Raw genomic sequence first — 13,496 nt, 5'->3', positions numbered from 1 at the left:
AGTTCCCTTTGTAGAGTTGAGGGACTGTGAAGATGATGCTTTTAAAAATGAGCAAGTCTTGCCTGGTTTTACCCTCAACTTGACCCTCGGGCACCAATGGCAGAACAGCACATTTCACGATTTAAGTGAGGAGGATGTCAGCAGCGCAGGACCAGGAGGTACCAGTTTCAGTGGCACTAACTTCCACCTTGTGGAAGAGCTGTCTTGAAAAGCCAGCTGGTTTCTTCCAAGAGTGGGAAGCGTTACACGCCACCCTGGTAATCCCACCCTCGGCGTGCACACCTCTGCCAAGCAAGCCTGAAACTCCCCTAAGAAGCACAGCAGGTTGCCTCAGGGTCTCTTGTTCCACCTCCAGTCTGTTCCATGAGAAGCTCCTAAGGACACACACCAACATCTTCTGTGTATCACACTCAGTAAATTTCCAAGCAAGACAGTAAACGCATAAAATTTTTACTGGAAGACATCAGCCAGACTCATAAAATTATTTTCCAAATTCAGAGACATGCCAAAAGTGTGGTTAGTGGCTCTGAGAACAAACTCAGGGGAGAGTTACACCTTGATGAAACGCTGTTTTCTGAAATCAAGCTTTTTTCATAAAATACAGAGAACCTCTAAGTTTGCATGTGATAAGATAAATCAGGGAAATGACATTTTGAGCACAGCTTCTTTAAGAATTCACATACACACAAAAGAAGAAAAGTTGGATGTGTGGGTCCCTGATAGCTTGCCTGAGGAAGATCTAAGGATTTCTTTCTGCTACATTAACATCTAACTCTTGGTCTTGTTCCCACAGGACAACTGTCCGTTTTCTAAAATAATAACTGTAAATGGGGCAAACTTCTTAAGATTGTTTGTCAGTTATCATGATGACAGTCTCCACAGACAGCACCTGGGTATTTTTAAGCTACAGGGACAAAGGGCCTAAACCGGGGTAGGGGAAGCTCTTCTCCAAGAAACAATAGAGGCAGTGACCGCACTGCGCACTTCCGGCTTAATCTGGTAAAATTTTAGCTTTATATAGCATTCTTCATCCAGAGCTTTCACAGCTACAGGTAAAGGAAAAGTACATGCCCTCCTTTTAAGCTGGCAGAAAAAAGCACAGCAAACGAGCCCCTTTCCTATGCCGACAACGGGCCAGATGGCAGCAGAGGAAGAGCAGCCTCTTCTCCTGGTGCTGCGTGAAACAGAGACATCCCCCTCTGAACGAGCCGGGATGGCAATTCTAACCTATCGATTCTTTTCTGTCCAAACCTCTCTATGAAAAAAAATCCCAAAATGAATTGCAATTACATAGCAACATCTTCTGCCAATACTTACACTCAACTCCCTATCGACACAAGACCTTGGCCTTGCAGAGGTGCAACTTATTCTAAACTCATTTGTTTCATTGCTACTAGCAAATGTTTTAGCCACTTCTGCAATTACCGTATCACCTTGTATTTCTCAGCAACCTTGTATTTTCTCAACAGCCAGCATCAATCTCCTGCTCCTTCACTCTTTGGCCTCACGACCACTTATGTAGCTGCTCAAGGCTTATTTCTGTTTGAAGCATTGGCCATTTTACACAGCAGAGTTACGGTGCTTGTGGAGAAGCCCAGGTAGGGCACAAATCAGTGTCTTAACTGGGCACTTACACCCAACTCTTGTTGGTGTAATTTAACTGTCTGAATTGTGAGCATGATGTCAACTCACAGCAACACTTAGAGGACCAATATATATATTGATTATTCTTTTTTTTGTTCCCTGAAAACTTCCATGATTTTAAAGGACCATTAAAGAAAATAGAAGTGGCTATCTCAATTTCTATCACATTTATTTCCTGTAACTTCAGTGAAATTCCCACTTGTACAAGACCTAACTCACCCTTTTTCCTCAGTCTGGAATATGCATCACAGTTCTCCAGCGTCATCAAATATTTTACAGTGCACATGTCCTAGAGGCGAATGAAACACTTCCAGTTTCTCAAAGGGGCAAAAAAGCACCTGAATGTTGCACACAATCATGTATATAGTTAAACAAGTCCTATCAAACCTTATCTGGTGATCTCGGGCAAAGTTTGTCTGTGATCAGAATGCTTTTTAAAGGGTTTGCTTTATTAGCTTGTCTCAGACTACGCATGCATCTTGCTGACCTAGCAAGCTAATGAAGTGGCCATTTGAGATGGCAGGATGGCTATGCTCCAGCATCCCCACAGTTTTATCACAGAGTCGTGTAGCTGCTGCTATTTCATGCGTCCTGCTACGATGATAGAGGCTTTCCATCTATCATTTCTGGTCTGAAGCAGTTTTTAATTTTGCATATATAGTTTTGCATATATTTTTTTGCAACACTCACAGAAAATCTGCTGCGACAGCCACAGTGAGTCAATGACACTTTATCTTCCTCTATAAGGTCTCAGGAACCAGGCGAGCAACAGCAGCACACCAACAGCCACATGGAAAAAGCACCAAATTGCACGATCCTGGCAGCACTATGGTGATAACCTCATTGGAGTAGACAAAGTAGAAATATAGGTGATTTTTGTTGCATCAGCAGTGCTTATGCGTATCTCTGATGACTGCACTACTCAATGGAGTGGCAGACAGTGACTCGCTAAAGCCAACATCCCATCTCTAAAGCTCTCCTGTCCATGCAGTTAAAGATTTTCTTGTACTTTCCCTGATTCAAAATCAAGCCGTTGGTCAAAAGGGCAGCATTTATCTTTACTGGAGTCTCCATGCATTTCACAGGCTGAACTCAACCTCCAGGAAACCCAACAACTGTCATTTGCAGTTGACAAGACTAGAGCTGAGATGGGATGGGGCTCGGCTCTCCAAGCCAACTCCATGTTCTCAGCCACAAGTGTGTCCTCCCACCACCACGCGCTTGTCCTCAGATGCAAAGTTCAAGTGTCCCTAGATCTCCCAACGTCTTGGTTCGCTCTGACCTCAGCATGTGGAGAACAAAGCACGGCGGAGGAAGGGGAGTGGTGGGAGCCATGGAAGTAGTCTGTTCTCCTCTAGCAAGGAGCAGTTGTGGAAACGGGACTGATAAGAGGGAGAACACATGCAAAAAAAAGGGACAAAAGTCACAGAAGAGTACCAGAACAGCAGGACTGAAAGACATTTCAGTGTCTGCGCAGGAAGGAGAGAAATGGAGATGAAACTAGGGAAACTTTCCCTGAAGCTCTGAAGCTCTCAGTGACTCACACACACTTTGTATTTCTATGGGCACCTCACACCACCGCATTGCAACCATCAGAGTAACAGTGGAGGTAAGTTTTTCATCTGGAGATGAGATCTTGAAGCAAAGACGTATCCTCTGGCCCTACAGCTGCACCTCCTGCCCAGGCGCTCCCCATGAATCCATCGGAGTCCCCCAGTTACCCGGGCAAGCCATACCATAAGCATTTCTAGCAGCCAAAAAGGAGCTGGCTTTTGCCAAATTTATAAAGCATCCCCACACTACCCTTTCAAACTGTTTTCCTCCTCTTAGCAACATAACAGAGGACTTTGATGTCCGTATGACACTATGTAAGAGCCAGTTTACATTTATTTATTGCCTTCCTAAGCAAGAGAAGTTTTTGCAAGGGTCTGTTTAACTATTAACCTTTTAGAAAGGCTAATGCATTTTTCCATGCATTTCCGTGTTGCCATTACAGCATAATCTCCAGAGCACAAGAGATAACTTCATCACAACTTGCATAACTTTATTGCAAAGGTTATGTCATCCTCAGCTGCTGAACTTGATGTGCCTCCATGCCCTGTCTGCAAACTTTGAAACTTCGTTATCTACCTGCTTTGTGTTTCCACTGGTGCTGCTGTTTGATCACCTAGAGATATTAGGTAGCCCTCGGCATTAACATTTAAAGTTTGATGCTGAACATTCATTAACAGGATTCAGGGCAAGCAAAAGTTCATTTTTACTTTTCAGGGTGAATTTTTTGGCTAGAATTAAGCCAACTATTTGGAAAGAGCAGCAGGTCTGTTTGCAGGACAAGGTGAAGCCACAGGAGACCTGATCATATGGTCATTGCTTCTCAACAAGAGCAAATTTTATCTGAAGGGGAAAAGCAAAGGATGCAGGAGGGGGAAAGAAGAGAGATCAAGAAAGAAGATTTCTAATTCTTCTAATAGGCATTAGATCACGAAGCAGGAGAGATCTTTTCTTCACTTGAAATGCACAGAATTGCCCCTGAAGAGAAGAGCTGGGTGAACCTTCTAAAGAACAATAACATCAATACAAAAATAGTTTCAGAGACAGGAAACAAAACCCCAGATCAGGTACAATATCAGTATTGCCATCAGCTGACATAAACCGAGTCGATGCAGGTCGCAGCAAATTCAGAGAAATCATTCTGACATTTCTGAAGGCAAACTTTCTTCTTGGCTCTTTCAAAATAAGTAATTTCAACCACCTGAGAGTCTGAAAGGGACCTGGTATTAAGACTGAGTGAACCAAAAAGCAAGAATGCCTCACTTGATCAAAACCATAATTATCTTGATCTGCTTTTGTTTAATTAAGGTTTGCTTCAATTCAATGTAAAACAATATTTTTCTCAGTTTTGTCACAAAAAAAAAATGTAAGTCAGATCATCTGCACAAACCGATTTAAATCAAGACTTAGTAAGAGAAAGCATTAGGTCCATTGAGCAATAGTGCTAGCAGCTCAAGTCTCGCACTAATGCGGGCTGCAGCCTGTATGCCTGCCCAAGGGCAGGTCCTGTAAAAGGCATCACCATATCCCATCACACTAAAGGAATTTAAGATATAGGCATGGATGGCCTTATTGCACCGACAGCTTTGGATGTGCAGTAGGTTGTCATAAAAGAGACCGTAAGGTCAGCTCCGATTCAAGTTACAGGTTGCCCTATACCATGTTCTTTACATAGGACTTCGTAGGAGTCTCAGGGTGAAACAACCAGGTCTCTGCTTCAAGACTAATCCCAAAGAACTGTCTGTAGGACTCAAACTGGTATGTTTCAACCCAAATATTCAGATGAGAACTTCCAATTTGATCTATGGGTTTGCATGCCAGGATGTAAGCAGGCACCTTAAAAAAAATAATATCTAAATCTGGCTACATGTAGTCTGCATTGAATTTGAGCTGGAGATAGGGAATCTGATTCCTACCAAAGAAACCTGGAGGTGACGCCTTATGCTTCCCTGGCAGGGTCATATTAACTGAGCTGGCAGATTTGATAGAATTAGATTTCTTTGTCGTGCTGGTACAGCACTGATGTGTCAGCACACACAGCATTTCAGATATGTAAGATTAAGTCATTGATTGACGATCCAGTCACCAGAAATAATGTAGTGTCCTTTAGAAGGAACAACCCTTGTTTTGTGTTGGTGTACCACAGCTTTAAAAAAAAATAAAATTAAAAAGTCTACTGAGTCTGGGTAAATGTCAGTAGCAATTATCTAGTCCAGAGACATTTTAAAATTGCATCCAGTTTAATACCTCAGCTTCACTGTGCCAGTTTTTGCTCTGCAGAATGGTCCTCTAAAGGGATGGATAAATACTGACCTGGCTCGGGGAAGTTCTGGGGATACCCAGAGTATGCGTGGTCACCTCCACGCCAGCAGCAGGCCTGTATCCGACACCAAGGTGGGGAACGCGATGTTTGGACCCTGTGGGCTCCAACCACAGCCTCCTCCTTCACTCAAACCCTTTGGAGTGGAAAGCTATGGAGGGCTGAGCCTGCATCGAAAACTACTGCTGGGAGAAAGGACCTCCAAAGAAACGGAAAATCTACTACAAAAACCAAATGCTCTATTGAGATGATGTCCTCAGAGCAAGAAAGCTGCACTTCAAACATTTGTCACCAGAGTCATGGTCCAACCATTTACACTGCGCCCCTTTTGCACTCCGCAATCCCCAGCGATCAGCTGACAGAAACAGCTGTGGGTTTATGAGGTTTACAGATTTCCTGCCTGCCCCTGGAAATAAACCACCCCCTCCTCTCTGCCCAAAGGCTTTGTTGTCTCTTTCGCAGGGCACAAGTCTTCTCCCAGAGGAACGACGTGCACATCAGTGCAGATGAAGCAACTTAATCAAGAGCACTTCAAAGCACAGCAGAGCCAGGAACGAATGGCTTTCCACCCTCCTTCCCCCCAGAACTGCATTTTAACAATTACTACAGGCTTCACAATTGATGACATCCCTAATCTTAACTCACGCTTCAGAGCAAGCTTCTACCGTTGTAATTGGGAGCTTCTTTTTAAAAAAGCCCCTTGTCTCCCAAGGCCCCCCATTTTCCACGCTCCACAGCTATTCCACTCTGGGGGTGTTGTGGAGCCCTGACTTACAGGAGCTTTTCAAAGCCTTATAGGACATTTTCCACAAAGTGACTTGAGTTTGCTACTTACAAACCAGAGCATGGGATGCTCAGCACCAGTGGAAAGAGGAGATTGGGGTAAGAGTAGGAAAGGTGACCAGAAGGGTAATGACAGTTCTTTCGTGGCTGCTGTTAATGAGTGTCAGAGTGGCCCAGAGCCCTTATCAGAACAAGAGGAATCACATGAGGTAAGAGACAACTCCTCTCTAAAGAACTTAACTCCTAAATAGGGGCCACTTAAGTTGTTGTGGTGGGTTGACCCTGGCTGGAGGCCAGGTGCCCCCCAAAGCCGCTCTGTCACTGCCCTTCTTAACTGGACAGGAGAGAGAAAATATAACAAAAGGCTCGTGGGTCGAGATAAGGACTGGAAGAGATCACTCACCAATTACCATCATGGGCAAAACCAACTCAATTTGCAGAAATTAGTTTAATTTATTAGCAATCAAATGAGAGTAGATTAAAATAAAATAAAACCAAATCTTAAAAACTGCTTCCCCCCACCCCTCCCTTCTTCCCAGGCTCAACTTCACTCCCAAATTCTCTTAACGCTTCCCCCCCAGTGGCACAGGGGGACGGGGAATGGAGGTTACGGTCAGTTCATCAGACATTGTCTCTGCCGCTCCTTCCTCCTCAGGGGGAGGACTCCTCACACTCTGCCCCTGCTCCAGTGTGGGGTCCCTCCCATGGCAGACAGTCCTCCACAAACTTTTCCAGCATGAGTCCTTCCCACAGGCTGCAGTTCTTCACGAACTGCTCCAGCGTGGGTCCCCCACGGGGTCACAAGTCCTGCCAGCAAACCTGCTCTGGTATGGGCTCCTCTCTCCACGGATCCACAGGTCCTGCCAGGAGCTTGCTCCAGCGTGGGCTTCCCATGGGCCACAGCCTCCTTCAGGTGTCTCCACCTGCTCTGGCGTGGGGTCCTCCATGGGCTGCAGGGGAATCTCTGCTCTGGCACCTGGAGCTCCTCCTCCCTCCCCCTACTTCTTCACTGACCTTGGTGTCTGCAGAGTTGTTCCTCTCACATATTCTCCCTCCTCTCCCAGCTGCAGCCCAGTTGTGCAGCAACTTTTTCCCCTTCTTAATTCTGTTATCCCAGAGGTGGTACCACCATTGCTGAGGCTCTATCAGACATGGAGAAAGCTTCTAGAAGGTTCTCACAGAAACCACCCCTGCAGACCCCCTGCTACCAAAACCTTGCCACAAAAACCTAATACAGTTGATAACGTTATCTATTTCATAAGCTAAAGGTTAGTGCCCAGCTAGCACATCTAGCTCCTGCAGGGTTAATTCGTTTGCCAAATGCAGGTTTCGGATGCCACTGGAGATGCCCTAGATATCAAAGCCACCTTCCTGGGGTCTCAAACATGACAGAAGGAGTCAGAGATTCATATCTTTCTGGAGCAGCTCCAGAAGGCCAGGAGAGATAATTCAGGGCAGTTCAAATGGCACTAAGTGACTGTGAATAAGAAGCAAAAATCCCCGAAGCCTGATACGTGATTCACAGCTCCCTGGAGCAGATACCTGTTGGCCAATGAGTTCAATCAATCTTCAGATACCAGGCTGGCCTAGAGTGGGGCGCAGACCTGCTCTGGATGGGCTGCAAAGGCATTTATACATCTCAGCGGTGTGACCAGGCGTACCGTACCTGCCAGGGCTCGAGAGGCAGATGGGAGCTACCACCCTCCTAGGCTCGTGGAAGCCTCTTAGCCTGTTGTCTGTTGACACAGGCACTACAGCAATAAGAGCAACACAAGCATTTGCAACAGCTATTTGTCTGCAAGTTCAGGTCTCTTGCCGTAGCTCAGGAAACATCTGTAAGGAACAAGGAAGTTGCTCACTGTTCTAAGTAGTTCCACTCTAAGGTGTGAGCTGATAGATAGTCCTAAAGTTATTTTTAGCTTGCATACCTCTGACTTACTCAGACTTTCGTTAGCAGCTAATAGGCGTAACATAAACATGACAGACAGGCTTTGATGCAGGACTACATCAGAGAGCGGCAAAGGTATCTCAGCCACACTTTGCCTTATTCAGTGGAATTTACACCCATGTTTTGGCTTATATCAATAATTTCAGATCAGTCAAAAATGCAGCTGCTTCTCTTCTTGCAAGCTTGGTTGTATGCAGGCTGTTTAGCAACTAGTTTAATAGAAATATTTCTATCTATCAAAATTATTAGTAAAAAGCAGACTGAGCTGGCGTAGCAAGGTTTCATCAGAGTGTCTTGGAAGAGGGGCTGGCTATTAAAAAATACTTCTGCTTAAGAAGTGCTCCTAGGTGAAAACAAATAGCTTCTGGATGCCCAGGTTAGAGTCATGTTCTATGCCAGCATCATATTGCCTTTGGGGGGGGGGGGGGGGGGGGGGGGGGGGGGGGGGGGAGAAAAAGAAAAAAGTGTGCTGCAAGGGAAAGACAAGGACAGGGAGGAAGGAAGTTCTCTCCTACTTCACCGATTCATCTATCTACAGAAGTGCTGTTTCAGATGAGACACTGACAGTCCTATGTTGCCTTCTGCAAAGTATAGAATATATAGAAGAAATAGAAAATTAATTAAGTCTGGTATGAGAACGAAAAAAAGTTAAAGAAACTTTACATGTAGCATCTGACAGTGTTGAAACACGACAAAAATTGCATCCTTATTCAGAGTTCCCTCAGCTGGTGCCATGAAAAGCTCCACCAGGTGGTGGGATTAACAGCACTTTAAATTTACTATGGAGCTGGGTTTGCTCTTACTCCTTTGCTTTTTAAAGCACATTTCTGCTTCACCACACTTTTGAAAATACTTCGAGAAGAAGCTCCTAATAAAAATGTATTACTATTATCATTTAACAGCAGCATTTGCAGTGTACTTGGCATAAAAGATGCTGTTATAATCTAGAAGATGGAACGGCCATCTGCATGGCTGTAACTTCCCCTCAAATTACTCCCAGTTTTACTTAAACAAAAAAGGAAATTGATAAGCAGATACAAAGTCTTAAGTAAAATGATGTTTAGTTTTAAAAGCTACCTTCCTCAACTGAGATTCCATCACCATTATTAATATCAAGCCTGGAAGAAAAACTGCAAACAAGGCTGCAAGTTCCTTCCTGGTCAGGATGTGTGAAAAAAATCATAGGAACAGGGCAACTCGCCGTCTCCATTGCACAATCAGGTTGTGCACCAAGTGAGCGAGCCAAAAGAATAAGGAATTGAATTTTTGTCGTCTTTTGCTCTTTCAGAGACCATGCTCTTTGATGCTACTAGCAGAAAGGTAAAATAAATGTATATTAGACAGAAGTGTACTTTAAAAGTCTAGTGGTAGTTTTAAAGCTGGTTTGGCAGGATTGTAGAGCAGGACTTTGTCTTTCTCGAGGTACGGATTTAAACCTGCTGCAGTTGAAACGTTATCCTACAGCAGCACCAAAATAGAGTAAATGAAGTGAGAAATTGGTAGAGGAACAGAGCACCAAGTTCACCATAGACCTATGCTGGTGTTTTGTTGTTTCCAGGATAATCAAGAAAACAGGTACCTTTAACTAATAAACAAATCCACTTTTTTTTATTCACATCCAACCATTCTCTCCTCCACCCAAACATGTGTTCAAACAGATTAAAAACCGTCAGGATCCCAGACGAGCCCAAAAGACCTCAGCACAGCCGTGTCCTGCAGATAACCAAAAGCAGGAAAGAGGACCCGGGGCCAAGCCCAACTTCTAACACGAGAGCAGCTCTGTCGAGACATTATGAACAGTGGGTATATCACCACCGGCTTTAGTTCAAGCCAGAAAAATTGAGGAGGATTGAACATAGCGGCTGCAGAAGGCACTGGCTGGCATGGGACGCTATGGATGTAGCAATCCAAGTATTTCAAAGCAGATGCTTCACACAGAGCCACCCCTCCAGCTAAAGCCATGTAAATAATATACAGGAGGAGTGCGCTGCTAATTGAGTATCTTCAGAACTGCCAAGAGGCAGGAAGACTCCAGTTAAAGGCTCTTCATTTCAACTTATGTCACTGAAGAGCACCAAGGTAAATGAACTCCTGCGGACAGGATCAAAGTAGAACAGGGACTTTCTTTTTTATATCCTTGAATTTCCTGTCTCTTTTCCACACTGAAATTTAATTTCCTTTTCAAAGACAGCTTTTGGAGCTTATGAAAATTGACCCAAAAGATTACAAGGGCTTTGTCACCCTTCCAATCTCTCTGAAAGATCCATAATTAGGGAGGTTTTTCCTTTAACGTGTGCCCAGCAGGCAAATATATAATTCAGACTTACAACTACATGAATTATTTCAGTGTATTGGATACATACAAACCCAACCTTTACAAAGAGTTGAAAAATCTTATGTGTCTCAAACAAGTAAATATGCATCAAGGCATTTTTTTACCGGTTTGTTTTCATTTATGCCAAAACTAAAATCAATCACAATAAGGACCTGGGATGTACGTTCGCTATAGAGACAAATCTATCAAGTACAATAAAAACACACCTAACAAGCAAACTGCTGACCTCAAAGATTAGTTATTTATACTCTGCTGGAAATTAATTCTGCAAGCAAAGATGTGCAAGCAGCTACCTAAGCTATCTGCTTTTTTCCCTCTAACAGAGTAATACTGGCTTTCCTCTCTCACCGCACAGCCTACCCAAGGGTAAAAAAAAAAAAAAAAAAAATAAACACAATAAAAAAAATCAGGGTGCAGAACTCCACCAGGCTGGTCCCTCCCGCTGCTCCTCGCCTGCCAGAGCCCACCCTGCACCAGAACGGCTCCGCCACGCAGGACACGGGGCAGGACCGGTCCCCCGTGGACCGGGGGATGCCGTGGGGCAGTCTGCGGAGGGGGGGGAGTGTATCGCGTCCCCCCGCTTTGAGCGCACGGTGCTGCACGGGCATCGCCCGAAGGTGCGCCTTGCTCCGGAGCCCACCTCGGCACCCGCAGCCTCTCCCTCTGCCCCCCCTCCACCGGGGAAACCCCGGCTGGATGGGGCGAAGCCTCCCCGCTCCGGAGTTCCGGGGCACCCGCCGGAGGATGCTACGAGCTCCGCCAGAGCCAGGGCCACCCCCCGCTTCTAAAGAATAATAATAATTAAAAAAAAAAAACCCTCAAAAACCCACGAGTTAACAGCCGAATGAGGAGCTGGAAGGAGGGGGAGGCTCCCGCCGTGCCTTTTGCAGCATGGGGGAGCGGGAGGATTTACAGGTAAGCGGGGAGGAAGGCGGAGGAGGAGAGAGGAGGCGGGGGGGGGGGGGTCCCGGGGTACTCACAGCAGGGCGCGGGGAGCCGGCGGGCCGCCAAGCCCCAGAGCCAGGGAAGGGCTAGCGGTCGCTGCTGCTGCTGCCGCCTCTCTGCCCGCCTGCGCTGCCCGCGGAGCGTCTCCGGGCGCCCCGTCCCTCCCCTTCCCTCCCCTCCCCGGCAGGGCTTCCTGCCCGCTCATATAGCGCGCCCCCAGCCACGTGGACGGCGCCGGGGCCCCCGTCAGCTCCTCCTCGGAGCGGGGCAGGGCGGTGCCGGGCGGCCCCCCCCTTCCCTCCACCGGCCCCGGGCCGCTGCGCCGGGCTGCGCGTCCGCGGGGGCTGCGCGGCTGCGAGGTGCGCGACGCGCCCGTCGGGGTTGCGGCCGTCCCCGGGGGACGTTGGGGGGGGGGGAGGTCAGGGCCGCCAACCCAAACTTCCCCCCTGAGCTGCGCCGGGATGAATTCCCTGCTCCCGACATGACCTCCCCGGAGGGTCACCGCCCAGAAATACCTGTGTCCTCACCCCCAGCCCGAAACTCTTGTCGCCGAAATTGGGCTGTGCGGGTCCCAGAGGTGATCACAGCAGGGAAAGTGAATAGAAATTCGGTGCTTCTCAGAGGAGAAAACGTATGTTGCATCATTAATAACAATGAAAAATAGCACACAGTAAATAATATCTTCTTTCGGTCTAGCCTCAGACATTTTTAAGGTGACTATAAAAAGCTGTAGAATTAAAAAGAATACAGTATCATTAAAGAATACCCCAGGCAGATAAATTCAACTGACAAAGAGTCCGCTAAAACTATTTAACAACATAATGCTGGCTTTTTTAGTGTTGATGTGCAAAGACTGGAGCCAAGAGGAGAAGTCGGGAGGTTTTAGCACCTCCAAAGACGCACATGGTCTCTCTGGTCTTCAGTCCTCCCGCAGGCAGCGTAACGTGCACAGTGAACATCCACAGCACATATCGGGGAGAGAACGTATTCCTGAGCTCTGAAAAACATGCTCCTTAACGCTGGACAGCCGGTGCATAACTCCCTTTGTAGAGCGGATGAGTTTACAGGTTATTAATCTACTTACCGAAACTGCCCACGTTGTGCGTTTATTACATCCAGCACAAAATACTTCCACTGGAAACTGTAACGCGCTACGTAGGAGCTGTAAGTCATCAATCATCACTGAGCTTGTTTCCATAGAGTTATATTAGTAAAAGCTTAAGTGTGAATTTAGACCGGTGTCACATCGTGTACCGCGCTGTGCAGATATTTGCATTCGGGTGCGAGTACCTGTGACAAGCTGAGCTTTCTGCTTAGGACCATAAACCCATACAAAACCTTCAAGGGACTCACCCCGTCACTAAATCCTGCCCCTGGATACTGCAGAGCAACATAGTATTATATCCTTCATAAACAGGGCTTGGAAGGGATTGAATCTAAAGTAAAGAGGGTAAAAACCCCTAGGCTTCTTTTACAAGGAATGTATCGACACAAGGAATTACTGTGTGGGGGAAACAGTGTATTAAATAGCTCCTCACTGCTTTTTCCCGGGAGCTGCTTGTCACCTTGTTGGAGGTGGGATAGGGCCCTTGAGGAGCTCAGATTTGATCGCCTGTGACAGTTTCCGTAACCCTCTCCACTTGATACTCTCATATCTTCAGGCTAATTGATTGAATTTGCTGCTTCATTTCCTTCCTGATGATCGTGGGTGAGTGCGTCTGTTTATGAAGGAATCACTGAGGAACAGCTCATCAGCAAAAGGCTATGCATCAGGTTTGGAGATCTCTCCCAAGCATTTTCGAGGTGATGAAGGGAGTGAGAGGGTGATGAGGGCTCCGAAGAATATCCTATAAAAGCAACAGTGCCTGGGGAAGGAGAAGTCTGAGCACTCTGCATTTCACTGCCTGTTGTACCACACCTGGTCTATCCATGAGTTTAAGAGAGAAGAAGGATGATTCTAGTAAAACAGG

At 46.3% G+C, this 13,496-nt stretch overlaps 1 protein-coding gene across 1 annotated transcript in view; it reads right to left on the bottom strand.

The window, feature by feature from the left end:
• Nucleotides 1-11,697, bottom strand: part of ST3GAL1 (ST3 beta-galactoside alpha-2,3-sialyltransferase 1) — an 80,838-nt gene extending 69,141 nt beyond the window's left edge. The window contains exon 1 of the mRNA XM_075743269.1: nucleotides 11,562-11,697. The gene's annotated coding sequence lies outside the window, so the exon portion shown is untranslated. The remainder of the gene's footprint in view (nucleotides 1-11,561) is intronic.
• Nucleotides 11,698-13,496: the final 1,799 nt, after the last annotated feature.

This window comes from Balearica regulorum, chromosome 2 (assembly GCF_011004875.1).
Source record: "Balearica regulorum gibbericeps isolate bBalReg1 chromosome 2, bBalReg1.pri, whole genome shotgun sequence".
Lineage (NCBI taxonomy): Eukaryota > Metazoa > Chordata > Aves > Gruiformes > Gruidae > Balearica > Balearica regulorum.
Note: the sequence above shows the minus strand (reverse complement) of the source record. Positions and strands in the feature narration are given on the sequence as shown.